Consider the following 7569-nt stretch of genomic DNA (forward strand, 5'->3'; position numbering starts at 1 on the left):
TTTGGTTTCTTCCACATAACCACGTGTCGGACCCTTTGCAGCAGTTCCTGCGAGGACGAGCAGCCTCCAATTCATTCATAGGGTGATTTGAGTGTATTTTCCTTTTCCATTGCCTTCTCCGGTGTGGCACTGTTCTTTGCCCTTGGAAAAATCCTTTCCTTCCCCATTTCTTTTGCAAGTAGAGTGCCTTCACTGCCACACACCCAGCATGGTCCTGCCATCCCCGGAGCCTCTGCTTGCTCTGTGCCCTCGCATTTAGGGCGGTATCTCCAATGGGAACAGAGGGAAAGGGTTTTTATCCCTAGCATAGTACGTTGGGAAAGGGGAAAACAACGAAACACCTCCCAGTTCCCCCCAAAGAGCCCAAAACGTGTGCGGATTTGGCCAAGGCTTGGGTTGGGTTTGGGTTGTAGTTCAAGGTGGGCACTTAGCCCAGCCCCCCTTCAAATCCACTGGGATCAGAGTCAGCAAATCCCGCTCCCCTGGAGAATTCCAGGTCCGTTTGCTTACACCGCATGGACCATCGTGTCCCCGCTGGTCTCGCTGTCCTCCTACAGTTTGAGTTCAGTTGTCAGGCTCGCAGGTACCCACGGCCTAAGTCTCTCATAGTGAGAGATTAGTAACTAAGTTTTGGAAAACAGTTCGGCGTTCCCATGTTTCTTGAGCCCAAAAGGTGTGAATTTAACCTTTTTTTAGAAAGGAATAGCTGCCAATGCAGTCAAATATATTTTATAAAAGGATGATCCCTATATATCCCTTGCGGGATGGAATTTTATTGTTTTTAAGCTATGGTTTCGAGTTTTTATACGAGGGCTTCGGGCACGTCTTGGTCGCTGGCTTTCCCCTCCAGCCCCAGGACGTGAAGAGCTTTGAGACCCTCGTGGTCTCCCTCTCAGACGAACCATGAAGTATTTTATATGCAAAATAGGACGGGAGCCTCGTGCACCCCGCAGGGATGGAGGGAATGCAGAGGCAGGAGCAGCCGTTGTTCCCGGATCCGCTGCGACTTCCACACTGGGAGAATACGGAAAATAGCTCATTTTCATCCAGATCGATGGCGTTGGAGTTTTGCTTAAAGGCGGAACCCAGTTTGGGAGGGTTCTCACCTCCGAGTTTGGACATAATCAATTCCGCGACAGATAAGAGGGTTCCAGGCTGCTCCTCAGCCACATCAGAGGTCCCCAGTACCTAGAGTTGGTTCAGAGCATCTGAGCACGACCGAAATGTGAATTTTCTTCTACTGCAGCCGGGGTTTTTGTTAACTCAGCGGGTGCTCTCGCAGTAATCCAGCGTCCCACGGGTCTTGCCTGCAAACCTGCACTACACAACGAGCTGAATCGGGTTCTGGTGCTGCCAGCCCGCGGGGCAACTGTCCCTACAGTCTTCCTGAGGGTTGCTGGAGCGCCCAGAGGACTGATTTTCTTTCACCATTCGTTCAGCTGCTGCATCCTGTGATATTCCGACGTAGCGGCCCGGCTCCACCGAGTTACCGACCAGCTTCCTTGCCCCGTTCCCTCAGTGCCTTCCCTCGAGGCGCTGCCCTTTGCTGAAACCCCGCCGAGGGGACGAGTAAAGCTGGAGCAAAAATGTGAATTCAATTCTTGTTGGGCTTCTTTGTGCATTTTAGTAACAGTGAAACCCCCTTAACTGTGCCAGTCTCCGGTCACCAGCCGTATATGCAGTCATCATCTCATCCACCGTACAGCTTCTCTTGTTGATGCTGGCCACAGCTAGATTACTTGGCATGTTTATTGACTTAACAAGAATTGTTTTTTGGTTTTGGTTTCGTTTTTTAATGTATACGATGTTTAAATACACTTCACATTTTATATAATACTATCTGGCTATTAGTATTTTTCAGGAACCATAGTTCTTGGTGGCTATATATATTTTTGTGACTTTTTTTGTAAACTAAGTGCCGTTTCAACGTTACAATCATTTTTAGAGTTATTGTAATCAATGTGAATATCATGGGTTTTCAAATCTGTTCTGAGCCTGTAGTGTTTGCTTTGTGATCATATGTGTAATGTATATATTCTGTATAGTTACATTGTATTGAAATACTAGCTTGTTTGATATAAGAAAAGTATGTATTGGGTACCTTTTTGCTAGCCTGGTTGTTTAATCTTTAAAAAAAAATGTTCTAAAATACAAAAAAAAATCTCCAAACTGGTCCCGTTATAGGTCAAAATTAAGGGGGGAGAAAAACTAGTTTTGAGTGTCTTTGGATAGAAACATGAAGCTAAGATTTTTCATTAAAATATTAATGTTTTATGGAGTATATCCGTGGTTTGTGTCATTATTTAAGTACATGCACTTACATGCACGTTATTTAAGTACATCTTGCGCTACAAAAGGCTGGATTTGACCTTGGGTAAGCTCTGTTAGTAGAGTTACATTTTCTTACAACTTTTGCTTATAATTAGGCTCCAAGTAGTTGGATACAATAAGAACCCACTCTTGCTGGAGCTGTTTCTGGAAGGAATATAGTTTAAAACAAGATAGGTGTTAATAAATGATTAAAGAGGCTACACGAGTAAAGAGTTTTAAGAATAAAGTACACGTTGCTCTCTTAATTTTCCATTGTATATTACATTTCTCTGTGTTAATGTTCTCTTTTAGGCTGTATTCTGCAGAGGCAGTGAGGTTTTATTGATGGAAAGCCAGCCAAGAACAAGCCTAAGCAAATCAGTCAGAGCAGAAGATGTTTAAAAAGGACAATAGAGTCATCGTGATCGCAGCTATGAGCTTCAAAATAGTCATGAAACAGCCTAGAGTCATGGGACTTCAAACACACCTCTGCTGTTTGCTGGCAACCCTTGCAATTAAATTAATTTCCCTCCTGCAGATCCACCTGTCTGCCCGAGCCAGAATGCTGGCTGCATCAACACAGAGCTAGGGCTCAGGTAGGAAAAGGCAGGGTTTGTAACTGCCCAGCTGAAACGGTGCTGGCTCTGCCCAGGAACCTACACGAGTACACAGCAGTCCAACAGCGTTTATCCCTTGCACCTTTTTGGAGCATTTTATTCCTGCCAGTAACAAAGTACCATTTCTTTTGCACAGAGAATACGGGCTGAGATGAGACTGACCTCATAGCCGCCGAGAATACAGTAGAGCAGGGAAGTTCTCCCCGGTCTTACTGCACCATCGCTCCCCGGGTGATGCCCTGAGCACAGGTCATGGTGAGGGGTAAGTGTGCATGTGCTGGACCATCATTTTAAGTTCTCCCATTATTTTGCATCCTTTAACTGTGTTTTTTTTTGGAGCAGACACTCACATAGCAGGTTTACACCCGCTGATAGGTGCAACCAGAGCAAAAACCCTGTGTCTGAAACCACAGCATGGCTTCCTGGGGCCCTTTCTCAACAAGCCCCTCTGTCTCGGGGACGAAGGGCTTGCAAAAAAGAGCTGTTCATCATAAAGAAGCAGACAGATTCCATAGCCTCGAGAGGCTCTTTTTGGGGAGAAAAGAGGTGTTGATGGTACTCGAGCATATTTTTCTCTTTCTCCTTTTTTCACACAAGACACTGACATTTGCCAGACCATTTTTAAGAAAAATGCAGCATCACTTACAGAGTTCTCTCAACTGTGAAGTAGAGCCAAATAAATACGGGCAGTATTCATTTGCATGAAAATACAGTCCTTAATTACTTGTTGGTTTAAAACACTTAGTCTGCAGTGCCATATGGCTTTCAAACTACCCTGGACACAAAATACCTGTGAGAAGACAAAAAACTAATAGTTAATGATGTGGACTATTTTAATTCTTGCAGTCCAGGGAGAATCCCCAAGGTAAATATCCACAGAAGGGAATCAATAGGAGGGAAGCAAAGAAACCAGGATGTGTTTAAGGGATGGCAGAAATGACTTAATTGCAGGATTGTATTTATGTGCACAGGTGGAAAGGATATTTTGACACATAAAAGGAGAAATTATCACTCAGGCTCATACTATATATATTGTGTGTATATATATATATATACACTATATCACTGAAGGGTTACAGCTTGTGTATTAATGGGGTGCATGGAACAGTTTTCAGAGAGCTGGAAAGATTGGGAAAGCAGAGACACCAAAGCACAGCTTAATAGACAACAGAGCTTAGGAAACCAAAACATCTCTCTGGAGCCGCACTTCATCCCACAATTTCAATGAGAAAAATAACAAAACCTATTATATAACTTGAGCATTTCAGTGATCATTTTCAGGGCGAATTATAAATAACAGTTACGTAACAGCCTCCTTGATTGCATTGAAATTAATACAGAGGGAGAAAGAGCCAAACAAAAAGAAGTGGCTTTGGGGTGGCTGGTTATGCTTTAAGTAAATGCAAAAAATACGCCCAGCCCGGCTCCTTTTTCAAAAGTGAACACAAGTCCAGGGTGAAAACTCGCCTTGAAGAGCAGAGAAGGTGAATTGCTCCTTGATACTTACATACTGGATGCAGAATTTTGTTTAGCTTCTAAGGGACAGCGGAAAAAGGGAAAGCTCAGGCGGCCTTTGCCATCTTTCCAGGCCAGAAATAAAGCCCTGGGAGGTTAAATTTTATGTTTGGCTTATCCTTCCCCTCTGGAGACATGAAAAGAATTATAGGAGTGTGATCTATAGCGTGGCTAGGCAGCTGTGATGGGTGCTTTATTAAAGTCTATAGCGATCAAGCTAACACAAACCAGAACCTTTCCCTGTTGCTTTTTGTAACCCTTTAAAAAGTGATGGATGGGTTGCAGCAGGAGCAGGGGGAAATCTGTAGGTTAGGGTCAAACTGCATAACATGATAACCAGAACAATTAATAGCATTTAATGTGCAGACTCCGGCCTCCTTAAATATATATGGTTTATAATCCAGGACAGATTTCCTTTAAAGCAGGCCTGGGATCAAAAGCATCTGTACAGTAAAGCTGTTTCATAGCCATCATCCTATGGCCTATCTGTGGTGCCTTAAGTAGGATTTTTGCTCCTGTTTTTGCCCCTTTTTGTTGCAGCACTATAGAAACGAGGTCTCTTTGGCACCTTGGCGAGCTGCATTTCCATCCTGGCAGCGCTGAAATTCCTCTCCTGTAGGATAGGACTGTCTTTAACCAAACAATCTGCTTAATTACCCCAGGGGGGCACCAGCCTCGAGTGAGAAAAAGCAGCTTTTTCAGAGCCGAAGCAACTTTCCAGCTCACTGTGCTCAGACAAAGCGCATCCTCGCGCAACCTGCTCCTCAATGGACTTCTCTGAGGCAAGGCTGAACTTAGCACGTGTTTTTTTCTTTTTTTTTTTTATCTCCTGAGGTGTTTCATTAGCTCACTTACAAGTGACATGTTCCACTCTGTGCTGCTGACTGAAAAAAACCTCGGCCGGGCCGAATCCCTCTCCAAATAGCATCCAATTAACTCGTAACCCCCTCTCCCTAATCCCCCTGCCTCCGGAATTGCTCCCAACTAGATCTTTTAAAGAAGACCACACTCAACTACTGACTTGCTCCTTTGCTTTGTACTTTCCATGCCTCAGTGTTCCCATCCGTCCAAGCACATCCCTCCCAATTTGACCACAAATAAGCAATAAATGAGTTAATGTGTTATATCCAGGGAAAGTAGCATGCACTCCTAGGCTTGCTCTGTGATGTTACAGCCGAGCAAGCAAAACCAGAAGTAAATCAGACTGCGTTTTCCCCCCCTCCTTTTAATAACAATTTACTATCCTGTAAGTGCATGTAAAGCACATGCCCTCTTCCCCCAGCCAAGGAGCTTGACAGCTTGTCAGCAAGAACTACCATAGGTCTAGAGTGACTGATTTCACTGATTTATACAAGTAAAAGCACACGTGCCAAGACCTGGCAGCAGCTTGCGTCGTCTTCTCCTTTTTTTCCCCTTTTTTCTTTTCGTAACAACTTGGCAAACCTCTCTCTTTGCCTTCATCCAAACTTTTGCCTTTTATAGTCTTTGAATATCGCTTTTTTTTTTGAATATATGTAGCAGTTTTCCCTCCCTTCTCTTTCAGCCGTTTGCTCTCCTTATCTGAGCTGGCTGCAGGACAGGGGATCTTGGCTCCACCGCAAGCTGCTCTTGACATGACTACAGTCACAAACTCAATTGCACAGAGACGCCTGATTTTGTGCCTGGGGTGCATGTCCAGGGCCTCAAAACACTTCCTTACCTGTGCTCAAACAGTCCTAGACCTGTGCACAGTACCTCCTTGTGCACAAATTCCCTTTCCTTCACCGAGGAATATGCTTGAAGTCACTTTTAGGTGCAACTAGGAAGCTCATATGGATTCTCCTGTGCTCTACAAGCACAGAATTAGACAAATTTGTGTTCGTATCCAGCCTGTGTAACGTACCCTGCATACTAATACGGCCTGAAGTGTGAGTTTAACCTGGATTATATATGAGGTTTTCCTGATTTGTTCTTTCTCACTCAGGAATCCGTTCCGGGATAGGCTCACACACGGCGGGGCAGCCGCACGGATCCTCAGACACCGGCATTCCCGGGCACAGACAGCCCCTCACACATCAGCTTATAGATTTATGATTTGTTGTGGGAGTGGAAAGCAGCTGCTGCGGGCTAATCAAATACAGCACAAGATTTAATGCAAAATAGTGAAAAACAGTGCCGGGGAGGAGGGTGGAATCCTTAAAAACATGCTGGTCTCGTGGCTCTAGGCCAGTGCAAGAAGATTTGCACCTGGCCACGCTAAATATCAGACAGCCCTTAGACGGTTGTCAGACACACGTGGTAAAATTCGGCCCTGCTTAATGATCCCTGGCTTTGTTTTTATTTATTGGGGAGAATATCTCCCTATACATCCAGGTATGAAACACCCGTCTGCTCTGACTCAGAACCGATGCAAAGCGACCCGGATTCCCTCTCTTGGTGGATGGACAGCTCTGGGGGGCATAAAGTACACTCGGAAATACAGTGTCCAGGGAGGAGAAGCATCTGCTGCTTCCAGATGTTCAGGCCTCTTGTTGTTTGTGAGGTTTGAAGGCAGGAACCCCCGACAGTTACGTGAAGCACTTGCCGTTCTCAGCTGCTCGTGGTGGGGGGAGAACCAGCTTGACGTGACGTCAGCAAGGCCTAGGAGCAGAAGTTGCATGGAAAATACTTGAAAGGCCTTTGAGCTCTGGCTAATCTCCATTGTCCGTGTGTTTTCCGGCAGCAGAATGCGAGAGCAAGCCTGGAAAGAGGCAAGAAATCACTGAGAATTCCAGGCGAAAGCCTTTCCCGTGCTCCGACTAGCTTGGCAATATCCGTCGCGGCAAACGGGGCTCGATGCGGCAGAATCCAGGCTTAAGCTTGGCTCAGATCTTGGGCCCAGCAGAGCCTCCTTAGATCTAGAAGAGCTTTGTGAGCAGACTAATGCGTTCCAGGCAGCCTCCCTGAAGTGGGCTCTGATACAGCTGGTGAGAGCAGCTGTGGAAGGGGGCAACACGGTGCCCAATTCGGAGGATTTTCTGCCCACAACCAATCTGTGTCTTTGATCTTTTTTTTTAAGTATTTTTTTTTCTTCTCTTGCAGGTCATAAAGCTCCCTAACTACTACAGAAGGGCCGCAAGCTTCAACCCCTCGATATAGGTAAGCGGAG

The sequence above is a fragment of the Tinamus guttatus genome, unplaced genomic scaffold (genome assembly GCF_059628265.1).
Source record: "Tinamus guttatus ecotype Peru unplaced genomic scaffold, ASM5962826v1 Tinamus_guttatus_pri_ptg000143l, whole genome shotgun sequence".
Taxonomy (NCBI): Eukaryota; Metazoa; Chordata; class Aves; order Tinamiformes; family Tinamidae; genus Tinamus; species Tinamus guttatus.